The 27,791-nt window shown below is 43.7% G+C and overlaps 1 long non-coding RNA gene across 1 annotated transcript in view; it reads left to right on the top strand.

The window, feature by feature from the left end:
* The window catches only part of LOC142471727 (uncharacterized), a 74,443-nt gene that overhangs the window by 26,852 nt on the left and 19,800 nt on the right, over positions 1–27,791 (top strand). The window contains exon 2 of the long non-coding RNA XR_012789543.1: positions 6,596–6,667. This is a non-coding gene — a long non-coding RNA (uncharacterized LOC142471727). The remainder of the gene's footprint in view (positions 1–6,595; positions 6,668–27,791) is intronic.

Here is a 27,791-nt window from a genome sequence, read left to right as displayed (position 1 = left end):
CATTCTCTCTCTCATTCACTCAAGTTACGACTTGGCTTGGCGGACGTCCTTCTCTAGCTCTCGACCCCTGCTTGGACAACGACCTTCCGGAATTCTCCAATCCCTGACCTTGGCTAAAACGGCACTTCTACACCGGTACCGGCAAGTATTGCTAGCTAAACGTCACCTGGCCTGGCAACGCCAAAATCACCACACTCCGGACACGCTCATTTTGCTGCGGGTATGTGCCCATATACGTTCCTCACCTCAGTAGAAGGGACGGGTCTGGTCTGCGGGCAGTACCGGCGTAACATTATGTCGAGCCCACAAGACGCAGACCAGACTGATGTGGACTCTATGATGACGGCCATGTATCAACAAATCCAGGCCTTAATGGATCAAGTGGTTCTCCTCTCCCAACAGGTACAGGACCTATCTCTACAGGCACCACCTGCGTCTGCACCGCCGGCACAGTCTGATTCTACTTCCACTTTGTCCTCAGCTCCGAAGCCCTACGCAGGGGATCCCCACGCTTGTCGCGGCTATCTCAACCAGTGTGAGATCCAGTTCGAGATGGCTCCGCAACTGTATTCTACTGGTCGTAAAAAGGTAGCTTATGTATACAGTCTGCTCACAGGTAACGCACTGGCATGGGCTTCCCCGATCTGGGAACTGCGACCTGAGATTACCCGAGATTACGCAGCCTTCAGACATGACTTTCGACAGGTCTTCGATACCCCCGCACGACAAGAAACTGCTTCTGATTCCCTGCTGCACCTTACACAGGGACGTCGGCCTGTGGCCCAATATGCCTTGGAATTCAGGACCATAGCAGCTGAGACTCGTTGGGGTCAGGAAGCCTTAGTCTCCGTCTTCTGGAATGGCCTATCGGATTCGCTGAAGGATGAACTCGCTTCTCAACCCAGGCCAGGACTGCTGGAGGACCTCATCACCCTGGCCAATCGTATGGATCAGCGCCTTCAGGTACGCCGCGCTCAGCGTCAGCAATCCCGGTCTACGCCTTTCCGTGCCTCCTTCTCCAGGTTTTCTACTACCCCGAGACCCGTTTTCTCTCCGCTGCCTGCGCTGGATGCTCCAGAGCCGATGCAACTCGGAGTCCAGCAACCTCGGGCGCCCTTGCGACAGCTTCGCTCAGCCGGAGAGTCATGCCTTCATTGCGGATCTTCTCAACAGCATACCCGTGACAATCCACCACCTTCGGGAAATGACCAAACCCAGTGAGTACGAAGGGGCGCTTTCTGGGTGCTAAATCTCCTTGCCCCCTACTCAGAAGGGAACTCCCCAAAAGATTGACCATTCCCGTTTCCCTTTCTGGTCCTACCTTCCGTACCTCCACAGCAGCGTTTATCGATTCCGGCGCAGGAGGGAACTTCATGGATCAGACATTTTCTGAACAAAATCAGATCCCACTTTCCAAGAAGAACTCCCCCGTTGCCTTGGTCGGGATAGATAATCGTCCTCTCACTCCGGCATATATCTCCTTGGAGACCGGACCTATCACCCTTTCTACTCATTCCCACGAAGAGACCCTAGGCTTTGACGTGATTCATGCCCCGGGTACACCGATTACGCTCGGACTGCCCTGGTTACAGAAGCACAATCCGCTCATCGATTGGGTATCTCCTAATCCCATTGACTGGAGGTCAAGGTCAGAAGAATCTTCAGTGTCTACGGAGCGAACGTCCTCTCTTTTAGCTAACACATCCAATCCTCAGAGGGAGTTACCTTCTCCTTACGCTGAATTTTTGGACGTTTTTAGCAAGACGCAGTCTGAGCTCCTACCTCCTCATCGTTCCTACGATTGTCCGATTGACCTGGTACCCGGATACACCTTGCCAAAGGCCAAATCTTACCCTCTCTTGTTGCCCGAGACGGAAGCCATGGACGAATATATTCGTGAGAACCTTAAGCGGGGCTTTATACGTCATTCCAACTCTCCCTCGGGGGCCGGATTCTTCTTCGTCAAGAAGAAGGATGGTACTCTCAGACCATGTATTGATTACCGGGGTCTGAACCATATTATGGTGAAAAATCGTTATCCACTCCCACTCATCTCCGAACTCTTCGACAGACTTCAGGGGGCCAACCTCTTTACCAAACTTGACCTCCGTGGGGCATACAACCTCATCCGCATCCGAGAGGGCGATGAATGGAAAACTGCCTTCAACACCCGTAGTGGACACTACGAATACCTAGTGATGCCCTTCGGTTTGTGCAATGCACCAGCAGTTTTTCAGGACTTTATTAATGACATCTTTCGGGATGTTCTCAATCGTTTTGTCATTGTCTACCTGGATGACATTCTTATTTTTTCCCAAAACTTACAGGATCATATCATTCACACGAAGTTTGTGCTTTCACGCCTCCGAGAGAACCGGTTATATGCTAAAATGGAGAAATGCCTTATTCACCAGTCTACCACTTCCTTTCTTGGGTATATTATCTCCAACAGAGGCTTAGCCATGGACCCAGAGAAGCTGAAAGCCGTCATGGATTGGCCGCAACCCAATTCCCTCAAATCCACTCAACGATTTTTAGGTTTTTCCAACTATTACCGGAAATTTATCCGTAATTTTTCTACTATCATCGCTCCTATCACTACACTGACCAAAAAAGGGACAGATCCTTCATCTTGGTCACCAGAGGCAGTCTCGGCTTTCAAAACGCTGAAACAAGCCTTTGTCTCCGCTCCCATCCTTCGACATCCGAACACTAATTTCCCATTCACCCTAGAGGTTGATGCTTCGGACTGTGGGGCAGGTGCGGTCCTCTCTCAGAAATTTTCTCCCCAGGACAAACTTCACCCTTGCGGGTTTTTCTCCAAAAAGTTTTCTCCTGCAGAAAGAAATTATGACGTGGGCAATAGGGAACTTTTGGCCGTCAAGATGGCTCTTCAAGAATGGAGACATCTTCTGGAGGGGTCAAAAGAGCCATTCATTATTCTCACGGACCATAAAAACCTATTGTACATTGAGAATGCCCGTCGTTTAGGTCCTCGCCAAGCCCGATGGTCGTTATTTTTCTCCAGATTTAATTTTGTTCTCTCATATATTCCCGGCACAAAGAACGTCAAAGCGAATGCCCTCTCCAGGCAATACTCTTCTGAAGAGAGACCGGAAAAGACCACCGAGTCCATCCTTCCTAAACAAAGGATCATTGCGGCTGTGGCGTTCAAGAATATTGAGAAGATCATTAAATCACAAAAACATCTTCCGACCGGTATTGAGGTTCCGAAAGACTCTTTGTACGTAGAGCCCAGATTCGTTCCTGAGGTACTGGACTGGGGACATGCCGTCCGCTCGGCAGGGCATCCAGGATTCAAGAAGACATTGGATCTCATCCGTTGCACTTTCTGGTGGCCCAATATGGTTAAAACCATTCTTGAATTTACACGGTCTTGTCCGGTATGTGCACGTAACAAAATTCCTCGTCAGAAACCTCAGGGTCTTCTCTTACCCTTAACCATTCCGGAGCGTCCATGGTCCCACATATCGATGGATTTTATTGTGGAGTTGCCTAGGTCGAATGGCATGAACACCATTCTTGTGGTAGTGGACCGGTTTTCCAAGATGGCACATTTTATTCCTCTCAAAGGATTACCCTCCTCACCCGCCCTGGCTGATATTTTCTCCAAAGAGATTTTCCGTATCCATGGGATTCCCACATCTATCGTGTCTGATCGGGGCTCCCAGTTCGTCTCCAAATTCTGGAGGAATTTCACCAAGAGACTGGGTATCTCATCTTCCTTTTCTTCTGGATATCACCCCCAATCCAACGGACAGACCGAGAGGGTTAATCAATCCCTCGAGAAAAACTTAAGGTGCTTTGTCTCTAATTCTCAGGATGACTGGGCAGAATTACTTATCTGGGCTGAGTACGCTTTTAATTCTTCCAGGAATGAGTCTACCCGTGAGACCCCCTTCTTTATCAACTACGGATTCCATCCGGCTCGCCTACCGATTGCTAAAGACTCCTCTGGAGTACCAGCCGTGGACGAGCATATTGCTCTCCTACAAGACTCTTGGTCCAGAATCCAATCTGCACTACAAAAAGCATCCTTGACAGCTAAAACCCAGGCTGATCGTCACCATCGTCCGGCACCCAACTACAAACCCGGGGACAAGGTTTGGCTATCATCCAAGAACATCCATCTCAAAACTCCATCCCTCAAATTGGCTCCTAGGTTTCTGGGTCCCTTTTCCATCATGGAGCAGGTAAATCCAGTTTCCTTCCGACTCCAACTTCCTCAAAGCATGAAGATTCCGAATGTCTTTCACACCTCGCTTCTCAAGCCATTCATCTCCAGTAGCCTCTTTCCGGACCACACTTCTAAACCAGATCCTGTGATGGTACAGGGTAACGAAGAGTACGAGATATAGGCTTTACTGGATTCCCGTCTTTCGAGAGGTAAAGTCCACTTCTTGGTCGACTGGAAAGGTTTTGGACCCGAAGAGAGGTCATGGGTATCCCTGAAAGATATTCATGCTCCAGGACTCCTCAAACGCTTCAGAAAGAAGTTTCCATCAAAACCATGGAAGGATCGTCCTGAGGCCGATCCTGAAGGGGGGGGGGTACTGTGAGGAATCTGGGATTGCGGCACCCGCGCCCTGGTCCCTCCTCACCTTCATTAACCCCCGCTGCCGTGGCGCGCTCCTCGCTGGTGTCACTTACCTCCGGCGGCTTTGGGGGTTCCCCGCCGTCCTCTGCGTTCTCGCGCTCCTGCGGGATCTTCCCTCTCTCATGCGGCTGCTACCGTTTACGAGCGCGCGCCCGTCTCTGTTACAGAGCACGCGCAGTACTCTATTAATTTATTCACTGCTCCTGCAGTGAGGCTCCGCCCCCAACATACACACAAGGATCAATCAGGCATAAAGACTGCTCACCTGTATCCTCCTTTGGACAGCCTATCCAGGACAGCTCCATGCACTCCTCCAGGCCTGCCTCCTCTTCCTATTGGTCAGCCACACTTTATATTGCCTGTCCTGCCATTCAGTCATTGCTCGACATAGTTCCACTAGGATCACTATTCTGGCATTCTCTCTCTCATTCACTCAGGTTACGACTTGGCTTGGCGGACGTCCTTCTCTGGCTCTCGACCCCTGCTTGGACAACGACCTTCCGGAATTCTCCAATCCCTGACCTTGGATAAAACGGCAACGACGACGGCACTTCTACACCGGTACCGGCAAGTATTGCTAGCTAAACGTCACCTGGCCTGGCAACGCCAAAATCACCACACTCCGGACATGCTCCTTTTGCTGCGGGTGCGTGCCCATATACGTTCCTCACCTCAGTAGAAGGGACGGGTCTGGTCTGCGGGCAGTACCGGCGTAACACCGGGACAGAGCCCTGCAGTACCCACACAGAGATGTAGTCCACATAATGGCTGCCGCAATCAGTAAAAAGATTAGACTCGGCACGCTGGAGAGCGCATGCGCGGTACCGATAGTATCACCATAGGTAAGGTGCATGAGAAGTGCAGACCTGATCTCAGAGCTTAGTATATGACAGGGAGGCCATGTTGACGACTGACGACTGACATGAGAGAGGACGCCCTTATCTACATGGACAGGAGTGGGGGGGACTGCAAGGGACTAGAGGACTGCAAGAAATATCATGGTATATATATATACATACACTTTCCCTGTTTTGGGGCACTGGAACAGGCTTTCACCTGGATCTTCAGCTCCCCCTCCTGGGGCTCAGGCATCCCTTTCTGGGTGACACTCAGCTTGTTGAGACCCCCAAAGGTGGAGAGCAGCACAGCTCATATATCCCTGCCACCCCCGCTCCTCATGCGCCCTCTGCTGCCGCTGGCGCATTCCTCCTTCCTTTCTATCATGTGCTCGACCTCCCCAGAGGTCTGCGGCCGCTCCATGTCTCTGGGGGAGCGGGATGCTTGGGCTCTCTCAGGTTGCTCCATGTCTCTGGGCCAGAGCCAGTGCTGGGGATGCTCTGGTGTGGCTCTTGGTGCAGGTCCTCGGATTTACCATAATGCGCAGACTAACAGCGCTATGCCCATCACTGCCTCATTGTAACCGGAGCGTTGCTGCACACAGACTCTTAGTATGGCATTCAGTTCAGAGAAATCAGGAACCAAAGGGTTTAAGAATGGTTTGTGTGTGTGTGTCTGCATTAGCAATAAAGCTTTGGAGAGAAAAAAAAAGAAAAAAAATTGGAGATGTTCTAATTTGGGTGCCGAAATCAGACCACATTATAAGTGGATTTGCTTTGGAGCGGATCGCGGTATAATGGGGTTGAGCTGTATTTGTATTATTTGTTATTTATATGATTGTCATATTTATTACTACTATGAAGCGCAATGTATAAAAATGGCGCTATATAAATAAAGGCATATATACATGTGGTAGGGGTGCGGAGATTGTTCAGATAGGCGAGTTGCTTGCTTAGATAGTATTTGATGGCTTGACAAGAAAGATGAAATTTGCACTTAGACTGATGTGATGACCAATCTAGTTCTTTGAGCATTTCACAGTGATGTGTGTTGTAATTGCATTGGAGGACAAATCATCAAATTACAAATTTAAAATGTGTAAGGACAATCCATTGTTTGACTGTTTTCATATATTTGTAGATGCCCAGCGGGGAGGCATAAGATCAGACCGACAACTGACAACAATGACAAATCTTTATGAGGTTATAATGGGTGAGTGCCAGCACTTTTCTTCTTTTTTTTCTATATTGTGATTGTTCCACCGCTTGAACTGAGCACCACATAGATGGATGTCCTTTTTGAGGAACATACAAACTAAAAAGATTTGATTGGATACATATTGTTACTCAGAGGTAGATGCGGAACATATCACCAATGCAGTAAAATAATTCAGGGATTATTTAGTGCGAGAAGACCATCTCAATCTTCAGAGGTAATTTGAAAGAGACCTGGATGGACACGGGGATAGAACTGTACTGCAGTAACTCGCAGAGTATCAGGAGATACCAAGAGGTTTTAGGGTACGGTTAAAACCTAACCTACAGTATGTAAAGAAAACAACGTTTTCAGACAGAAATGGGACAACATTTTGAATAAATGTTTGTTAGATTTAATTTGACTAATGATAGAGACACTACACCAGGAATTAATCACTTGTGAACACACAATATAGGGTTTAGAGGCAGACCTCACAAAAATAACTAGTTTTATAACAATTATGGAAATTAAAGAATAAATCGAAAAAGACAAAATTATTTACAATCACAGGAACGATTCAGAAGATATAAAAAAGACTAAAATTGAAAAGAGATGCAGTAGATTACCAAAAAAATACAAGTCTACACCTGGTTTGAGAGGAGATTCTACACAAGTCCTGGGCTAAACGTAAGATGCATGGAACGTTATCCAAGGATAGGGATATCTCAAATGATGTGACAGATTTTCATCCAAGAAACAATCAGAGTGAAAAATACAGAGAAAAAGGACACGCAGGGGAGGCCACACGAAAGAGTAGAAAGGGATACGGCAGAGTAACATGGGATGAGCAGGCAAGAAGATAGGGGGCAGCATTATAGCCCACAGGAGACTAATGTCCAGTCTACTACAACTGAGAATGGAATATAAAATTTAAAGAGGAGGAAAATGTCATCCTGATTAACAAAATGTTTGCCTGTTATAATGCCATTCTTGGCAACTTATCCTCCTAAACATCAATGTCGGACAAAAATGAAGAATGGAAGGCAATAGGTCACACATGACATTTCAACTGGCAATGGTATTGAAGCATGTATTCAGGTTGGAGCAGGTACCCTTGTGGGGGAAGGTACTCAGATGGTGACTGGTAATTAGGTGTAGGCAGGTACTCGATGTGGGGCAGATTGGAGTGATCAGTTAAGGAAATTCTATTATTCAATCTCTTTCTCCTTCAAAAGTTGCCGTCCTCAAACATACCCATCCATGATGCATGCAGTTTCCAGAAACCTTCCCTCTTCCTAGGGCCTGGTTTTCTAATAAAGCAATCATGAATGCTTAAGATGTGTCAAAACCTTTTGGTTTGGGGTTTTTGTCCTTGAATGGGTACTTCTTAACAATATATTTATAGATATCAGATAGTGATTAACACACACATTCCCAGCTAGCTCAAAATCATACACCGACCGCATCATGAATATATATTTATGTCAAAAAGAGTGCTACTGAGCGTGGCAAATGTATTCAACAAAAGACAGGGGTGCCCAATGCTATATCCAAATGACAAAACATATATGGTAATAAGTATAAAGTTTAAATACTTCAATAATTATAATATTTCTTGGTTATTTAGTTAAACCCTTTGGCCAAAGCGTCATAAGCCTGCATACCACGTCATTGTAAACCAAAAATAATGCAGGTCCTACACTACACTCTGAACCCTTCCATTTACCTGTGTATGAGGGGAAAGACCCATAGTAGGTCCTGTTCTTGCAGCAAAGTGAAAAGACCTCCCAAGTTAAGGAGGAGGAGGAAAGAGCTCTGGGGGGAGGTGCCACCTACCTCCATTACAACTGTTACCAGTCAGAAATTGATTAACACACACATTCCCAGCTAGCTCAAACTCCTACACCCACCACATCATGAATATATATTTATATCAAAAAGAGTGCTACGGAGTGTGGCAAATGTATACAACAAAAGACGGTGCCCAATGCTACATCCAATTGACAAAACATTGTCATTGTGTAAGACCTGCACTAATTTTGGTGCAGGATCCTCCCCATGGCTTTTAACCCTTTAGTACACTGGCGATACACTTTATTCGAGCTCGGCTAGTCCCACGAATTCGGGTATACCCGGGTGTATTGAGGTTTGTGACTGTTTTCTGCCCGAGTGCATTGAGGTATTTTCCAGGCAGGGATTGAAGCATTTTATTCCCGCTGGCTGCAATACTGCACAGGACATATATATATATATACTGCATTACAATTCATGAATTTATGCCATCTGGTAGACACGCGAAGCATTGCAGCCTATTAAATCCTAATCATTATCATTTAACAGATCAGCCGCCCGTCAGCCAGGCATGAACCCAGGCTGGGAAGGCAAACGCAACGGGGCTTGTCAGAGGTGAGGAGCGGCGCATTCCAGGTATCTGCCAGGTACATACTGGGTATTTGCTCGAATAAAGTGTGTTGGTGCAGTAGGTAAAGGTAGAATTTGCCAAAGCAGGACTTATATACCTTCTATCACAACTACACCACACTTTTACTCGGACTCCTTATACAGCTGCCTGACAGCTGCCTTAACTCAGCCCTGATTGACCAGGTTTCTCTGACTGGGTTAACCCTCTGACTGCAGGTTTCAGCCATTAGAGGTATATTTCCCACGCATAATAATCAGCAAATGACTTCAACCTCTCAAACTCCTGCAAGTTTCATTAGCCGATTTTTCACTTTCCTGGATGCTTTTAAGATACCAGTGTTAAATAAACCAACTGCTAAAGTAAACTACATGGACTGTGTACATTTTTTCTACTCTTTTATTATTGTATTTAAAATGTGATGTACGACCCATTGTATGACTGTTTTCATATATTTGTGTATGCCCAGCGGGGCAGGCATACAGCTGTAAATCAGAGCATCAACTGACAACAATAAACAAATCTTTATGAGGACATAATGGGTGAGTGCCAGCTCTTTTCTTAAGTTTTCTATATTGTGTTTGTTCCACAGCTTGAACTGAGCACCACATACTGTAGATGGATGTCCTTTTTGAGGAACATACAAACAAATAAGATTTGATTGGATACATACTGTTACTCAGAGGTAAATGCGGAACATATCACAAATGCAGTAAAAGGATTCAGGGATTATTTAGTGCGAGAACACCATCTCAATCTTCAGAGGTCATTAGAAAGAGACCTGGAGGGACACAGGGATTGAAATGTACTGCAGTACAGTACATCGCAGAGTATCAGGAGATACCAAGAGGTTTAAGGGTACGGTTTAAACCTAACCTATGTAAAGAAAACAAAGATTTCGGACAGAAATGGGACAACATTTTGAATAAATGTTTGTTAGATTTAATTTTACTAATGATAGAGACAATAAAGCAGGAATTAATCACTTGTGAACACACAATATAGGGTTTAGAGGCGGACCTCGCAAAAATTAGTTTTACAATAATAATGGAAATTAAAGACGAAATAGACAAAATTATTAACAATCACAGCAACGATACAGAAGATATAAAAAAATACTAAAATTGAAATGAGATGCAGTAGATTACCAAAAAAATCCAAGTCTACACCTGGTTTGAGAGGAGATTCTACACAAGTCATGGACTAACTGTAAGACGCAAGAAACGTTATCCAAGGATAGTGATATCTCAACTGATGTGACAGATTTTTATTCAAGCACCAATCAGAGAGAAGGATACAGAGAAAAAGGACACGCAGGGGATGCCACAAGAGAGATTAGAGAGGGATACCGCAGAGTGACATGGGATGAGGAGGCAAGAAGATAGGGGGAAGCATTAAGGCCCACAGGAGACTAATGTCCAGTCTCCTACAACTGAGAATGGAACATAAAATGTAAAGAGGAGGAAAATGTCATCCTGATTAACAAAATGGTTACCTGTTATAATGGCATTCTTGGCAACTTAGCCTCCTAAACATCAATGTCGGCCAAAAATGAAGAATGGAAGGGAATAATAGGTCACACATGACATTTCAGCTGACAATGGTATTGGAGCATGTATTCAGGTTGGAGCAGGTACCCTTGTGGGGAAGGTACTCAGGTGGTGACTGGTACTTAGGTGTAGGCAGGTACTCGATGTGAGGCAGATTGGAGTGATCAGTTAAGCAAGGTCTATTATTCAATCTCTTTCTCCTTCAAGCGTTGCCATCTTCAAACATACCCATCCATGATGCGTACAGTTTCCAGAACCCTTCCCTCTTTCCAGGGCTTGGTTTTCTAATAAAGCAATCATGAATGCTTAAGATGTGTCAAAACTTTTTGGTTTGGGGTTTTTGTCATAGAATGGGTACTTCTTAACAACATACTTATAAATATCAGATAGAGTTGCACTCTTAAATGTCTCGTCTTGTATGGCTCAAAATATAATATAAGCATAATTGCAAACCGGTCTTGTTGGGCATGGAGAAAGCACCATATCCCATGCATGTACAATACAGCACAAACGTTATCGGACACATTTGGCTACTACATGGGGGCCTATTTACTAAAATTTGATAACTAAATTACAGATCATTTTGAGCACTTCTCAAATGAGTTGGCATGTGTAGCTATTCACAAAGCTTTGATAGTTTGCTAACTCGTGAAGTTCTTCACCCTGATTGGTACTCTCCTATTTAGACAAACTGAGCAGGACCTCAAAAAATGCTTTTTTGAGATAACAAGCTATTGTGGCTTCGATAATCAGACCGAAGCTGCAACTCGCAAACAATTTGCAGGTTTTATCTCGCTATCTCACTCTCGGTGTTACTTAAATTATATATACACCAATCCGATTAGTTGGTAACAATGTGATGGCTGCCATTGAGTTTGTTTATTGCTGAAGTGATGTAATCTTTAAGGGAAGGAAGTATATACTACCTCATTCTCCCATGGTTTAAGCTAGCCCCTCCCCACTTTCTAAGTTAGCAGGTCTTTTTCATGTTCCTGTGTTTGGACAGACCCAATGTGGTCATTATTCCTCCAAAAAAGGTAAATGAGAATTTTAACCAAGTAGTGTAAGAACCTGCAAATTTGGTCATGCCTTGGTGTTGCTTGAAAGCTTATAACACTTTGGCCAAAGGGTTTAACTAAATAACCCTTATTCATGAGAATATCAGCATTGAAGTACTGTACTAAATATTTTAATCATTTTGATGTAGCATTGATCATTTCTGTCTTTTGTTGTATACATTTGGCCACACTTAGTAGCACTCCTTTTGACACTAATATATATAGTATATATATATAGTATAATATATATATATTTATTTATTAGAACAGGGGGGCAGTTTGCACTCCCATAAAAGTGAAATGGTATGGTGCCTGTCCTGTAGAAATAAACAGAGAAAGCAGTCAACCCTAGCAAGAGAAGACAAAGGACAGCACTCAAGGATAAATGGCAACTAAAAAAACTGTATTCAGATGGTACAGCACAAACAAGACAAACGTTTCGGTCCTTGTAGGACCTTCCTCAGGGTAAGCTAGAGTACACTGGCCAGTGGATACCTTATATACTTAAACCCCATCCAGTGAAAGCAATCAGGATAGCTAATTAATCCCATGATCAATCCCATCGTGTCAGGAGTCGCATAACAGCTGTCATGTGATCAGCTGTGTGTAAGGAAGCAACAAAGAGTGCACATGCTCTTGCTGCTGGTGGCCACTTGGAGTGCCGTTGGGTCGCATCCTGTGTTGCCTTGACAACGCGCTGCGTAAACCACGGCACCATAGTGATTAAGTGAATACTTCACAGCATCAATTGGAGCGCATACGCAGCCAGGCCAGTCAAAGCAGAGAGCAAGAAGGCGTCCACATTGCCAGGCGATGCAATGTTCTCCTTGCCAAACACAGCTGTTGGCAAAAATAGACAATGATCTGACAGCAGTTTGAGAACATCTTTAGCAATATCATAGCGCTCATGTTATATAGTTACATAGTTACATAGTAGATGAGGTTTTAAAAACACTTCCGTCCATCAAGTTCAACCTATGCTAAATTTAGACAACAGGTACTTTATCCTATATCTATACTTATTGATCCAGAGGAAGGCAAACAAAAAACCCCATTAAGGGGAAAAATTAATTCCTTCCTGGCTCCAATTATTGGCAATCGGATTAATTCCTTGATCAACATCCTTTCCATGTATACTTATTTGGTATATCCCTGTATACCTTTCCCTATATCCTTTCCCTATATCTAAAAAGATGTCCAACCTTTTTTTGAACAAATCTATTGTATCTGCCATCACAGTCTCCCTGGGTAATGAATTCCACATTTTAACTGCCCTTACTGTAAAGAACCCTTTCCTTTGTTGTTGGTGAAATTTCCTTTCCTCCAACCTTAAGGGATGGCCTGAGTCCTTTGTACTGCCCGTGGGATGAATAGTTCTTTTGAAAGCTCCTTGTATTGTCCCTGAATATATTTGTATAAAGTTATCATATCCCCTCTTAGACGCCTCTTTACTAATGTAAATAAATCTAATTTAGCTAGCCTCTCCTCATAAGTTAGAATGTCCTTCCCCTTTATTAATTTGGTGGCTCTTCTCTGCACTCTCTCTAGTTCCATAATGTCTTTTCTTAGGATTGGTGCCCAAAATTGTACTCCATTTTCAAGGTGTGGTCTTACTAATGCTTTGTAAAGGGGCATAATTATGTTTACTTCCTTTCCATCCATTGCCCGTTTGATGCAAAATAAGATCTTGTTTGCCTTTGCAGCTACTGCATGACATTGGGCACTATTGCTAAGCCTGCTGTCTACAAGCACTCCTAAATCCTTCTCCATCAAGGATTCCCCCAATATATCTCCATTTAATTTGTTAGTCGCCTTTTTATTCTTGCATCCCAAATGCATAACCTTACATTTATCTGTATTAAACCTAATCTGCCATTTACCTGCCCACGTTTCCAGTCTCTCCAAGTCCTTCTGAAGAGAAATTACATCCTGCTCTGATTCTATTACCTTACACAATTTAGTATCATCAGCAAAGATGGAGACTTTGCTCTCGATCCCAACCTCAGGGTCATTAATAAACAAGTTAAAAAGCAGGGGTCCCAGTAACGATCCCTGAGGTACTCCACTCACGACTTTAGCCCAACCTGAAAAAGTTCCATTTCTGACAACCCTCTGTTGTCTGTCCTTTAACCAGTTTTCAATCCAGGTGGATATATTATTACTGAGTCCAACTTTCTTTATTTTGTACACCAACCTCTTGTGTGAAACCGTATCAAAAGCCTTTGCAAAATCTAAGGAGACCACATCAACGGCATTACCCTGGTCTAGAATCCTACTTACCGCCTCAAAGAAACAAATAAGGTTAGTTTGGCAAGATCTATCCTTCATAAATCCATGCTGACTATTACTAATAATTTTATTTTCCATTAGATATTCCTGAATATTATCCCGTATTAAACCTTTAAGTAGTTTCCCTACTATTGATGTCAGGCTTACAGGTCTGTAATTTCCCGGTTATGATCTAGCTCCCTTTTTAAATATAGGCACCACATCTGCTTTACGCCAATCTTGTGGTACTGAGCCTGTGGAAATGGAGTCCTTGAATATTAAATATAATGGTTTTGCTATTTCTAAGCTTAACTCCTTGAGAACTCTTGGATGTATGCCATCGGGGTATGCCATCGGGGCCAGGTGCCTTATTAACTTTAATTTTTTCAAGTAGCTTATGAACTTCTTCCTCAGTTAACCAATTGTTCATTTATATGGAGGTTGTGGCTTCCTCCTGCGGCACTACTATTGAACTTGATTCTTCCCTGGTAAACACAGAGGCAAATAATTGTTTTAATACCTAAGCTATTTCCTTATCTCCAATTATCTGCCTACCCATCTCACACTGAAAGGGTCCTATATTTTCTTTTCTCATTTTTTGTTATTGAGGTACTTAAAGAATTTTTTAGGGTTGACCTTACTTTATATTGCAATCCTTTTTTCATTATCCATTTTTGCTAATTTGATTGCCCTTTTGCAATTTTTGTTACATTCCTTATAATTCTGATACGATGTCTCTGTCCCTTCTGACTTAAAGAATCTAAACGCCTTCCTCTTCTTGTCCATTTCCTCCCCTACCTGTTTATTTAGCCACATTGGTTTTGACTTATTTCTTTTATACTTGTTACCCAAGGGTATACACTAATAAGTGTGCTTTTCTAACAATGTTTTAAAGACTGCCCATTTATCTTCTACATTTTTCCCTGCAAAAACATCATCCCATTGTATTACTACTAGATTAGACCTCAGTTTATTCAAATCTGCCTTTTCAAAGTTGAAGGTCTTTGTTGAACCCAAGTAATCTGTTTTTTGATAATTTATTTCAAATGAGACCATGTTAGGATCACTGTTACCCAAATGTTCCAGGACTTGAATATTTGTTATTACTTCTACATTGTTTGATATGACCAAATCCTGAACTGCCCCTCTCCTGTTTGGTTCCTCAATAATTTGGGTCATATAATTGTCTTTAAGCACCCCCAAAAACCTGTTCCCTTTTTGTTGTAACGCTAATATCATTGCCCCAGTCTATGTCTGGATAATTAAAATCCCCCATTATGCAAACATGACCCAGTTTTGATGCCTTCTCCATTTGCAAAAATATTTTAGCTTCCTCAATCTCACAGATATTTGGTGATTTATAGCATATTCCCACAAACATTTTCTTTATACTTTTACCTCCACTGCTAATTTCTATCCACAAAGTCTTTACATTTTCATCATTCCCTTCATAGACATCATCCCTTATAATAGGTTTTAGATCCGGTTTAACATATAAACATACTCCACCTCCCCTTCTATTTGTTCGATCCTTCCGAAAAAGAGAATAACCCTCTAAATTAACTGTCCAGTCATGAGTTTCATCCCACCATGTTTCAGTAATGCCTATGATATCATACTGCTCCCTTGCAGCTATTACTGTAATTCAAGCTCCCCCATTTTATCTGTCAGGCTTCTTGCATTAGCAAGCATGCATTTCAGCCTTTTTTCAGTTTTTTATCTGCTCCTTCCTTTCTGCGCCCACATTGTTTAATCTTTAGAAGTTTTCTAGTATTATCTGTATTTAGCTACACATAAAGAGAACACCCGCACAGCTGAGTAGTAAACCACAGTGAGGTGCTAACTAGGTAGGGACATATATGTATACTAGAGAAAAAGAAACCTAGTGTGCAAGCACTCTATCACAACTGAATATATAATGATATTATTAAAATACTTTATTAATAACCAATGAATAAAAAAGGTGGTTTAAAATAAAATATGTATCAAACATCACGTGACTGTGTCATTTGTAACATAACTATGAGTAGTTAGGTTGATTGTACATATGGAGTTCCTTGATAGATATTCAGGATCTTGTGCTATACATATAGCTGCCTACAGATATAGGAATGGGGCCATAGTGGGACCACTATGTAGATAAAGTCTCGTCCCAATATAGATGTGTCAGAGCATATAGTTTTAGACGCGCTGTAATAGTAGACTTAGGGCCTCATGCAGTAAGCGCCGATAAGCCGTTTATCGCCATTTTTTCACCAAATTTGCCATCCCGATTCAGTAAGCGCCGATAAGTGGGAAAAATCGGCAATTTTTGTTGCCGATAAAAACTTATCGTCAGCCGGGTGCTGATAAGCCACTTATCGGTACTTTTTGAACTCGGCTGAATTCAGGTAGCCCCGATCAGCTGTTCGCTGCTGATCGGTACTCCAGAATGGAGAGTTTTTCGGCAATCCAGCCCGCCAACTAAACTTGGCAATTTGGTGGAGGAGAAGCATCGGCAAGGGCGACACTTAGAAAAAAATCAGGCCTTTTTCCTGTCTGTGATTGATGCCGGGGGTCTCTGGAGCTGATACCAGCACCGGAGCCCCCCGGCATGCATCCGAGGCAGGAAAAATGCATGTACAGCCCACTTCATTACCTTAGCGGCTAACCGCTAAGGCAATGAAGGGGTTAACCCACCGTGCCAGCTTTATTGTGGGTAGCGGGGGTGGGTGAAGGGGGTATTTGGCTCTTGTTGTTTATTTAGGGCTTGCGGGGGGTGCACTTAACCCCTTCACGACCATAGCAATTAATACCACTACAGTCATGAAGGGTTAAGCCCTCCGCTACCCACCCGCAAGCCCTAAACAACCACCTTTGTGGCTAATACCCCCTTCACCCATACCCGCTACCCACAATAAAAAATAATCACACACACCAGCCCCACACTAAATAAATAAATAAATATATCAACATAAATAAATGAATAAATATAAATAAATTTAAAAAAAAATATATATATATATATATATATATATATAATAAATGAGTTCTTCAGTATTCGGTGATACCTTTTTTATTGGACTAACAATTTATGTCATATGTTAGTCCAATAAAAAAGGTATCACCGAATACTGAAGAACTCATTTATTCTGTACTATCGCAACTGGACTAACACGGCTATTTTCTGCTTTATTTATTTATATATATATATATATATATATATATATATATATATATATATATATATATGTATATATATATGTATATATATATATGTATATACAGCTAAACCCCGTTATAACGCGCCTCATTATACCGCGATTCGGTTATAACGCGGTTTTCCCGTGGCTCCCGTTTTAAAAAAAAACACACTGCTCATTGCTCACACTGCACACACTGACACACTGCACACTGCACACACACTGCTCATTGCTCACACTGCACACACTGACACACTGCACACACACTGTACACTGCACACACACTCCTCATTGCTCACACTGCACACACTGACACACTGACACACTGCACACACACTGCACGCACACTGCACACTGCACACAATTATTATATAGAAATAAACAGACAACTGCACTTTAACAGATGTATTTTGCCTGTACAACGTCTTGTGACTTTTGTTTGACAAAGTTAAGGGGGTGGGAAGTCATTGTGCTGTGGGGGGGTGGGGGGGTGGCGGGGCCCTGCGCTGCGGCTACGGCGGGCCCTGTACTGCGGCGGGGGGGGTTAGCGGTCTGTGTGTGTGAGTGCGAGTGCCTGTCTGTGTGTGTGTGTGTGAGTGCCTGCATGTGTGTGCGCGCGTGTGTGTGTATGAGTGCGTGAGTGCCTGTGTGTGTGTGTGTGTGTGTGTGTGTATGTGTGTATGTGTGTATGTATGAGTGCTCCAGCCCGAGTCCGTGGAGGGAGGGGGGGGAGAGTAGCAGCTCCCTCCTGCAGTCCGTGGAGGGAGGGGGGGAGAGTAGCGGGTCCCTCCGCTCAAGCCACGCCCCCCCTCCCTGTCAAACCTCCCACCTCCCGCTCACCTCCTTCTCCGGCTCTTACACTTACTTACACACACTCAGACACTTACACACACTCACACATACTCACACACACTCACGCACACTTACGCACACTCACGCACACTCACACACACTCACACACACTTACAGACACTCACAGACACTCACACACACTTACACACACTCACACACACTCACACACACTCACACACACTCACAGACACTCACACACACTTACAGACACTCACACACACTCACACACACTTACACACACTTACGCACACTCACGCACACTTACACACACTTACACACACTCACACACTCACAGACACTCACACACACTCACACACACCCACACACACTTACGCACACTTACACACACTTACGCACACTCACTCACACTCACGCACACTCACACACACTCACAGACACTCACACACACTCACACACACTTAGACACTCACAGACACTCACACACACTTACACACACTTACACACACACTCAGACACTTACACACACTCACAGACACTTACACACACTCACACCCACATACACACACCCATATACACACACACACTTTCTCTCCCATTTATACATACACACACACACTCTCTCACTCTACACAGACGGGGGGTGGGGTCGGAGCAGAGGAAAGGCCGCGACCAGCACCACCACCCGCTCCCCCCCTCCTCCCGCGCAGGCAGCGGGAGCACCGGGGACAGCGGTGGGGAGAAGAAACCCCCCGCTACCACCTCCATGCAGGCAGCGGGAGCACCAGGCACGTGGAGGGATCTGAGGTAAGCGGCGACCTGAGGGACATCCCCGCTCCCATCTCCTGCCCCACGGCCTGTCCCGCGGTGACAGGGGGAAGCGGGGACAGGAGGGACATCCCCGCTCCCATCTCCTGCCCCGCGGCCTGTCCCGCGGTGACAGGGTGAAGCGGGGACAGGAGGGACATCCCCGCTCCCATCTCCTGCCCCGCGGCCTGTCCCGCGGCCTGTATTAACTGCTGCAGACATTAAGGGGTTAACCCACCCTCACCCACCACTCGGGAGGCCTATATACCCTCCCCCACTAACCCCCCACCCCGTGAGGCCTAATCACCCTCACCCACTACCCACAAGGGAGGCCTACCCACATACCATTGGGGCCAATACCCCCTCCCTCCACCCCCAGTACCCACAATAAAAACAATACACTGCCCCACAATAAACATTATTCTATTTATTAAATATATTACCCACCCCCTATGCCCCCCCATAAATACATGATTTATCCTTTTACATACAGGGTTCATAACCAAGCCCCACTCGAGTCCCCGGCGTGCTGGCGGGGCACCTGGCAGACCTACAGGGTACCAGCAGCTCATTTCAAATAGGTTCTGGAGGCCTGTTGGTGGGTCCCGCCAAGCTCCATGGCCCCCAGGTGGTCTCGTTGGGTCACTGTGGGCCACAATTGGGTCCCCACGGTAGGCCCGCGGATGTCTGGGAGCCCCGGGTCAGACCCACAGGTGTCTGCGGGGCCTCGGGTGGTTCCCACGAGGGTCTGGGGAACTCACGAGTGCTCAGTATGGGTCCGCGGTGCCCCCACGGATGTGGGACCATTGCTTCATCCCCGTACCAATGGGTCCGTGGTGCCCTCACGGATGTGGGACCACCGCTTCATCCCCGCAGACTACGGGTCCACGGTGCCCCCACAGATGTGAGGCCACCGCTTCATCCCCGCAGGTGTCACCCGTGGAAACACCAGCCTGATACCCGTGAGATACCCGAGTAGACCGCAGGTGGTCTCCAGAGGTCTCACGCAGAACCAAGGAACAAACCCTGAATGTAAAAAAAATAAACCTGGCCTATACATTCAATACATACATCCCCCCCCCCAACACCTACAGTACAATAATGTGCAACATAACTATTATCCAGATAGGGATAATAGATTATTTGCCCATTATTAAACACATTAACTAGCATATTAAAATAAATAAAGTACTACTGACCTCATCAATAAGAAGCCCCCGTCGCCAGCAACATCCTTGTCTTTCGTTTCCCACCAAATACATAGCCAATACAAAGCCAATACATTGCAATTACATTAAGATATCAATTAACCCCTTAAACACCTAATCGGATAATAACCGCAATATATATATACTCACACATGATGAACCAATGTACAAATAAATGTAGAAGAGCTATCAAAAACATGCTGTACTACAAATAACACTTCTCCATACAGACACACTACAATAAAATCCATTACCTTTAATAATCCAATCTGATCTTCCAATCAAAATCCTCAAATGCCAATCAAAAACCTCAAATGACAATCAAAACATTGCATTTACATTGTATATATGATGCATACAATCTATGCACCATATGCATTCTGCAAATGAATGTTAATAATAACATATTCAAAACAAAATACTAATACATCCAAACAAGTATACTATTTAAACCAATCCAGTAAACATAAATCAATTAGCATTCATTAATTACATCCCTAAAGCATTTACATTCCATCCCTAACAATTAAACAATTAAGTAATTCAAGCGTTGAACAGGACAAGGACATATGTATGGATGTCTAGATCGATATATACATACAGGGTAAGAAATTATGTTGTTTTAAAAGCTTGATTTGCTGTGTTTTAAATTAATTTGGCTATGCTGCTATGCATAAACGTGTGTATAATGTATTTTAAAATAGATAGATGTAATTGTTGCTATTGTATGGTGTACTTTAGGTCAGGGTGAGGCTTGCTTTTGTAAATTGTATTCTTGTTGTGACTTATATTTTTTCACAGGATAACTTGTTCTGTTCAACGCTTGAATTACTTAATTGTTTAATTGTTAGGGATGGAATGTAAATGCTTTAGGGATGTAATTAATGAATGCTAATTGATTTATGTTTACTGGATTGGTTTAAATAGTATACTTGTTTGGATGTATTAGTATTTTGTTTTGAATATGTTATTGTTAACATTCATTTGCAGAATGTATATGGTGCATAGATTATATGCATCATATACACTGGCGACACACTTTATTCGAGCTCGGCTAGTCCCGCGAATTCGGGTATATGGGCCTATGCAGAGAGCAGCGAATTTTAAAATTGGCGAATTTATTAAAAAGTAGCTTTTTTGGAGAGTTTTATTCTCCATATGCAGAAAAGTGCGAATTCTGCTATGTTTAACATGGATGCGTGTGGCGAGTTTAAATTGGCGAGATGCGCGCTTCAGAAACGTGTAAAAACAAATTCGCGCCTTTTTTTTCCCTTTGCAATGGCCGCGAGCGGCAGCTTCTTGCCAGTTTTTTCTGGCGAGGCAAAAAGGAGACAATCGCGCCATTTTATTGGCGCGAACAGCCGCTACATGCCGTTCGCGCCTCTCTGCATACGGATATTTTTAAAACTGGCGAGATTGAGGTTCTCGCCAGCCGCGAGGCGAGTTTTACAAATAGAAAAGAAAAATTGGCGCGTTTTTCGGAACTCGCCATTTTCTGCTGCTTTCTGCGCGATTTTCTCCAAAAAATGGCGAGTTTCGAAATAGCGCTGCTCTCTGCATAGGCCCCATACTCGGGTGTATTCAGGTTTCTGATCGTTTTCTGCCAGAGTGCATTGCGTTCTTTTCCGGCAGGGATTTAAGCTTTTTATTCCGGCTTGCTGAAATACTGCAATGCCGTGAAAATACACATGGTGGCGCTTGCGAGCTGTTCTCTGTGAAGCCGTCCCCTATAATGAATTGTAATGCAGTATACAGTATATACTGTACAGTATATATATATATATATATATATATACTGTATAACAACAACCCCTATAAGCCCTAACATACAGCACTGTACACATACAGTACTGTATACTGTATGCATTAATAGGAAAAAAATAACAGTGCGCAGCTAATAACCAGTAAACAGTAAATAACCAGTGAACAGTGCACCGTGACTAAAACAAACAATATTGTGGACCTTAAAAGTGGATCTTGTATTAATCGTGAGTCTGCAGCCTTTCTTGGGGGTGGCTCGACACCCCAGGAACTAGACAAAAAACAAAAAGACAAGGCGCACAACGCACATAGTGTAATACGGTTAAAATAGTGACTTTATGGTTAAAAGTAAATATATCTGCGTACATCAAGTAAGAATCAACAAGCAGTTGGTATATTGGTTTACCACACCAGAAGATGACACTGTGCAGCACCCTCGGATGGATCTCAGCATGCAGAGGATCAGGAAGCGTCTTATCTGTCCCTTTGCAGCATCCTCCGTTTGGGGGTAGTGTGGGTAAGTCTCTTGTAAAGAAAGCCCCACAGCACACAGCTCTCTGGACTGCTGCACTGCGGGAAACAATCCTTTCCCTCAGTGAGCAAGGTTTTTCTTAGGGCATTGATTTTTTAGTTTTATTTTTTCTGGGTTTATTATACTGTGTTTTTGATTAATTTTCTGTGTCCACCAAATTTATTTTTTAGACAGGCAGGCTCATCAGTCAGTTGTTTGTATTTCTGTTATCTTTTGGATTTAATTAAAGTACCCTTTTTATTTTTGCAAATTATTGTCTGAGTGCTACTTTAGAGGTTCCTTTTTCTTCTGTGTTTATATATATATATATATATATATATATATATATATATATATATATATATATATATATATACACACACGTTATATACCTTATATACCTGTACACACCCATGATAAACCAATATACAGTACAAATAAATGTAGAAGGGTTATCAAAAGCATACTGCCCTACAACCAAACACTTCTCCATACAGACACTACATTAAAATCAATTTCCTTTAAAAATCCTAACTGATCTCACAATCTACTGTATATGATCACAAACCAATGAAAAAACTCACATTCCAATATGCATAAAATCTATGCACCATATACATTCTGCAAATTAATCAAACGTAAACAAAAATCAATTAGCAATCATTATTTACATCCCTAAACAATTCACACTCAATCACGAACAATGAAACCATTAACAGATTCACGCCTAGAGCAGAACAATTAAGCCTTTGAAAAAATATAAGTACTGACAAAAATACAACCTTTACAAACCAAGCCTATCCCTGACCTTCCTCAAACATACAATACAATACCAAGGAATACATCTACAGTATCTAATTGTAAAATTCTTTAAACTCACAATAAAGCATACAGTAGCAGCATACTGTACACAAAATAATTTAAAACACATCTAATCCAGCTTTTAAAACAACATCATTTCTTACCCTGTACTGTACTGTATGTATATATCTCTCTAGACATACTGTATACAGTATACATACATACATACATACAGTGGCGAGAAATGATATACCACAAAAAAAAAATACACATGTTAAAAACCTTTTGAAAAAATTAACAAGTTAAATAAAATACATTTCTTTACTGTAGTTCACTTACCATTACTTGCCCCCACCAACTCCCGTTGCGCAGCTTACTCACGAACCAATCCACGATCAGGAACCCATAGAATAATAAACCATTCAAAATAATAAACATTAATCTAAAAATCCAAACCAATCCACGGGTCTTCTACTTGTAATCCATCTTCATCTGTATTCTTCTTTCTTCTATCTCCTTCCGGGCGGGGCAGGGCGTGGTCTTCTTTCCATCATCGGCCACGCCCTTGTCTTTTTTCTTCTCCGGAGGTCCTTCCTCCGCGGCGTCTGGCTTCAAAATGAGACGACATAGGCTTTTAAAGGCCTATGACGTCACATTTTTTGTCATGGTTCCCACGGTCCTGATTGGGCCGTGAAAACCATGTGTTTTGGCCGATAAAAAAAAAATGATGACGTCACTTAAAGGGAATGAAAGCACAGCCAATCAGAATGGCTTTGCTTCAATTGCCTTTAAGATGACGTCATGAAAAGGCACATGGCCGTGCACACATGGTACTAGAGCCAATCAGAGCGTGGGAACTTTATCCCTACTCTGATTGGCTCTGGTATACCATGTGTCAGGGGCTTGGGGGAGAAAGGATGTGACGTCAATAAGGATAAAGTTCCCACGCTCTGATTGGCTACCGTACCACGTGACAGGTTTTCATTGACGTTTTTGTGGGGCTGTGCATTGTTTTGATTGCGGGGACTGGGGGTGGGGGGTGGGGGGCGTATGTGGGTAGGCCTCCCTTGTGGGTAGTTAGTGGGTGAGGGTTGAGGGTGGTTAGGCCTCACGGGGTGGGGGGTTAGAGTGGGAGGGTATGTACAGTAGGCGTCCCGAGTGGTGGGTGAGGGTGGGTTAACCCCTTCATGACTGTAGCGGTTAATAACCGCTATGGTGATTAAGGGGTTAGGGGACATTACTTTGAAAGTGTTAATTTTTTTCTCTGTTTTACTGTACAGCAGCAGCAGCGGAGGTTGCCATGGGTAGTGGGTAGTGTATTGAATGTATTTATTGGTTATTATGCCTTAACCCCTTCATTACCTTAGCGGCTATACGCTATGCTAATGAAGCATCATTTCTGAACTTTTAATAATATTGTGCAGGAGCAGGGGGTCCCCTGAGATTAGATTTCTGTCTCAGGGAACCCCCTGCTCACTGTACAATATTATTAAAAATACAGAAATGCTGCTTCTTTACCATAGCGCATAGCCGCTAAGCTAAAGAATGATTCTTTAATGATGTGTGTATTTTATTCACAGTGTAGATGTGCAGAGGGTCTCCAGAGCAGAAGCGCACAGGTTTCAGGTTTGGGGACCCCGTGCCCCCCGAGATACAGGCCCCTTTAGGAGGTGCCGGTATCCCTCTGCTCTGCTTGGTTTACCAGGCCGCGGTCACGTGATCGGGGCTTGAAACGCAGAGGGATACCGGCACCCCCTAAAGGGGCCTGTATCTCGGGGGGCAGAAGGTCCCCCGACCTGAAACCAGTGCGGTTCAGCTCCCGAGACCCCCTGCACATCTACACTATAAATAAAAATGTATTTCAAATAATTTATTTGTATTTATTTATTTATTTATTGCGGGGATGCTGTGTGTGATTATTTTTTATTGTGTGTAGCGGGGGTGGGTGACGGGGTTTATAAATGTGAGTTTATAAATAAAAAAAAGAATATTATTTCTAGGGGCCTTAGAACAGAAGTTCCCACGCCAATTGCGCGCTCATTGCTCTTTTGTTACAATGTTGCTGGTCTTGCGGGTTTGCAGTCTGGCAGCAAAAAGCAGTTTGTACAGTAGTACTGAGTGTGAGATAAATTAACCAGTTCTTTTATTGCTGAAGTCTCCACCAAAAACTTTTATTTACAAATACAGTACAAAAACCGTGCAACACACAACAACATACAGTATCCTTTGTTTAAGTACACAGGTACTATAGGGTAAAACATGTACTGTACAGTACAGCACAATATTACAGTATGGTTTCACTGAAAGTCCTCCCCATTTTCCATCCATGGCCGATGCCTTGCATGGCGCAAAACGCCATTAATGCAGTCTCTAACGCCTCTCATTACAGGATCTGTAACAGGGTAATAGCGCTGCATTTCTTCCAGAATCTTTTTCCTTAAATTAGAAGGAATGGCCTTTTTATGGCGATTCCCATCGTAATTTACTTTGAACACCCACTCGCAGTACAATGTGTAGGGAACATGGTGTTTAAATATGATCAAGGCATACTTGTGTGGTATACCAGCACTACTCACCCTATACTTCTCCCTCAGCGCCGGTGGCAGATCGCACAGGGAGATGTCGGGCACTGTTTGTATGCGAGCGGGTGTAGGAGGTCTTTTGGGAGCGGGTGTACTTGAGGCGATGGGCAATGGTAGGGTGTCTGGGAGGAAGCTTTCCTCCGGTAGTGGTCGCCGGGTTGTCTCCTGGCGTGGTCTTGACGGGGTTGTCATGTCCTCCTCAATAGCATAGTACACTGCATCTTCTGGTGGAGGGGGTGTGCTTGGTGATGGAAGGGGGTCGAAGGTACCATGCATCACATCCATGTCACCCCCCCGCTCCAGCGTCGGGGAAACAGGGGCATTAACACTGAGCAAATAATGTATGCCCACTATGTCAGCCTCTATCTTGTCCATCCGTTGATCCATCCGTTGCTCCATATGTAGCATCCGTTGATCCAGCCGTTGCTCCATTTGTAGCATCCGTTGCTCCATATGTAGCACCGACTCCAGAAGCAGATCTAGCTTTGCCAGCACAATAGAATTCCCGGGGAGATCCACACTTAGCCCATTCAGGATCCGGTCTAACGAGCTGCTTGTGCATGGCATCTGGAGATCTGGGGGGATGGGTGCAACGGAGGATGAGATGGGGGTTCTCTGGAGAGAAGCGGCATCGATGGAGAGTGGAAGAGGTGACCTGGGGATGCCCGGTACAGGAGAAGCTGCAGCGTCATCGAAGAGGGATGGAGAAGGTGACCGCTGGATTTCCGGGAGAGAAGCAGAGTCGTCTAAGAGCAAAGGAGACAGTGACCCGTGGATTTCAGAGGCAGCAGCATCTTCAGATGGAACCGGAGAAGATGGGGGTGGAGAAGCCGGGCTGAAGATTTCCGGGACAGCTACAGCAGAGTCGTCGAAGCTTATGGGAGCAAGTGGTCTGCGGATTCGGTGAGTTGGCTGCCATTCGTCTTGCATACCGAGCACAGTACCGTATTTCTTCTTCACATAATAAGGCTGACGTGTTTTAAAACCCTTAGCCTTTGGGGTCAGCAGAAGGTTTTCTTTGTTGGCCTTAGCCTGTCGCTTTGCCTTTGGCTTGGAAACGGTAACTGCCTTTCTCTTTTTCAGTGTGGCAGGCACAGCAGAGGTGAGATGGTTCTTTCGTCCATAGAACCGGGGCTGCTCCATGTAAGCGGGAGGCACAATGCAGTATCTGGACAATGGCTCAGATAAAGATCAGCAAGTGGTGGGCTATGCAACGTGTACAACCTTTTATGCATGGCGGCCAGGTACAGGTGTTGAAAGTGGGTGGTCTGTAATGTGAGTCATTAACATATAAATACACCATCCATTTTGTGGATTCACTGCACATTGAATACACATCGACTAAACATCGAATACACATTCTTGTGTTTGTATTTCTTTCTACAGTACTCGCAGCAATGCCTGTTAAGAAGATTTCAAAGGATCTCAGCATGAGAATGAAGGATATGTACACGAGCGGAAAACGAATTGCAGATATCCAGCGCTGGTTAACTGCTTCTGGCCTCGTTGTGCCATCAAGCACCGTGTGCTATCATGCACAAGGAAAAAACAGAGACCGGAAAAAGGCACCAAAGGTAACAAATGCGTAAGTATACTGTATTTATAAAACTTAACCAAAAACAATATAGAAAATTGTAGTGTACATCTACAGTATACCGTATTTATATAGTATATTTATATTACAACAGTATATACTGTAGTGTACTGTATGTGTGGTCAATTTATATTTTTTGTGCAGCAGTATACACTTTTGGTATATTGCAATTCACCTTACAACGGAATATACAGTATATGATGTGTATTTATTATGATATAACAACAGCATATTTATATAGTATATTTATATTACAACAGTACTGTATACTGTATATTTTGTCTATTTATATTTATAGTACAGCAGTATACATTTTTTGTATATTTATATTTACTGTATATTACAACATTACATGTACAGTATACAGTATACATTTTATATTGCTGCATATTAATAACACAATATAATTTCTTTGCATTGTAGGGAGACTACTCTTCTGGTGGACAGAATAAGTGAGGAGAATGATGAGAGGAGCGCATTAAGGGTTAAAAACACTCTACAGGAAAACCACAATCTGACTGTATCCAAGAGCAGCATAAAGAAGATGAGACGCAGAATTGGATGGAAATATGGACGTGTGAGGTTAGT

The sequence above is a fragment of the Ascaphus truei genome, chromosome 1, assembly GCF_040206685.1.
Source record: "Ascaphus truei isolate aAscTru1 chromosome 1, aAscTru1.hap1, whole genome shotgun sequence".
In the NCBI taxonomy this organism is placed as follows: Eukaryota; Metazoa; Chordata; class Amphibia; order Anura; family Ascaphidae; genus Ascaphus; species Ascaphus truei.
The sequence above is the reverse complement of the archived record's forward strand: the minus strand, read 5'-3'. Positions and strand labels throughout refer to the sequence as shown.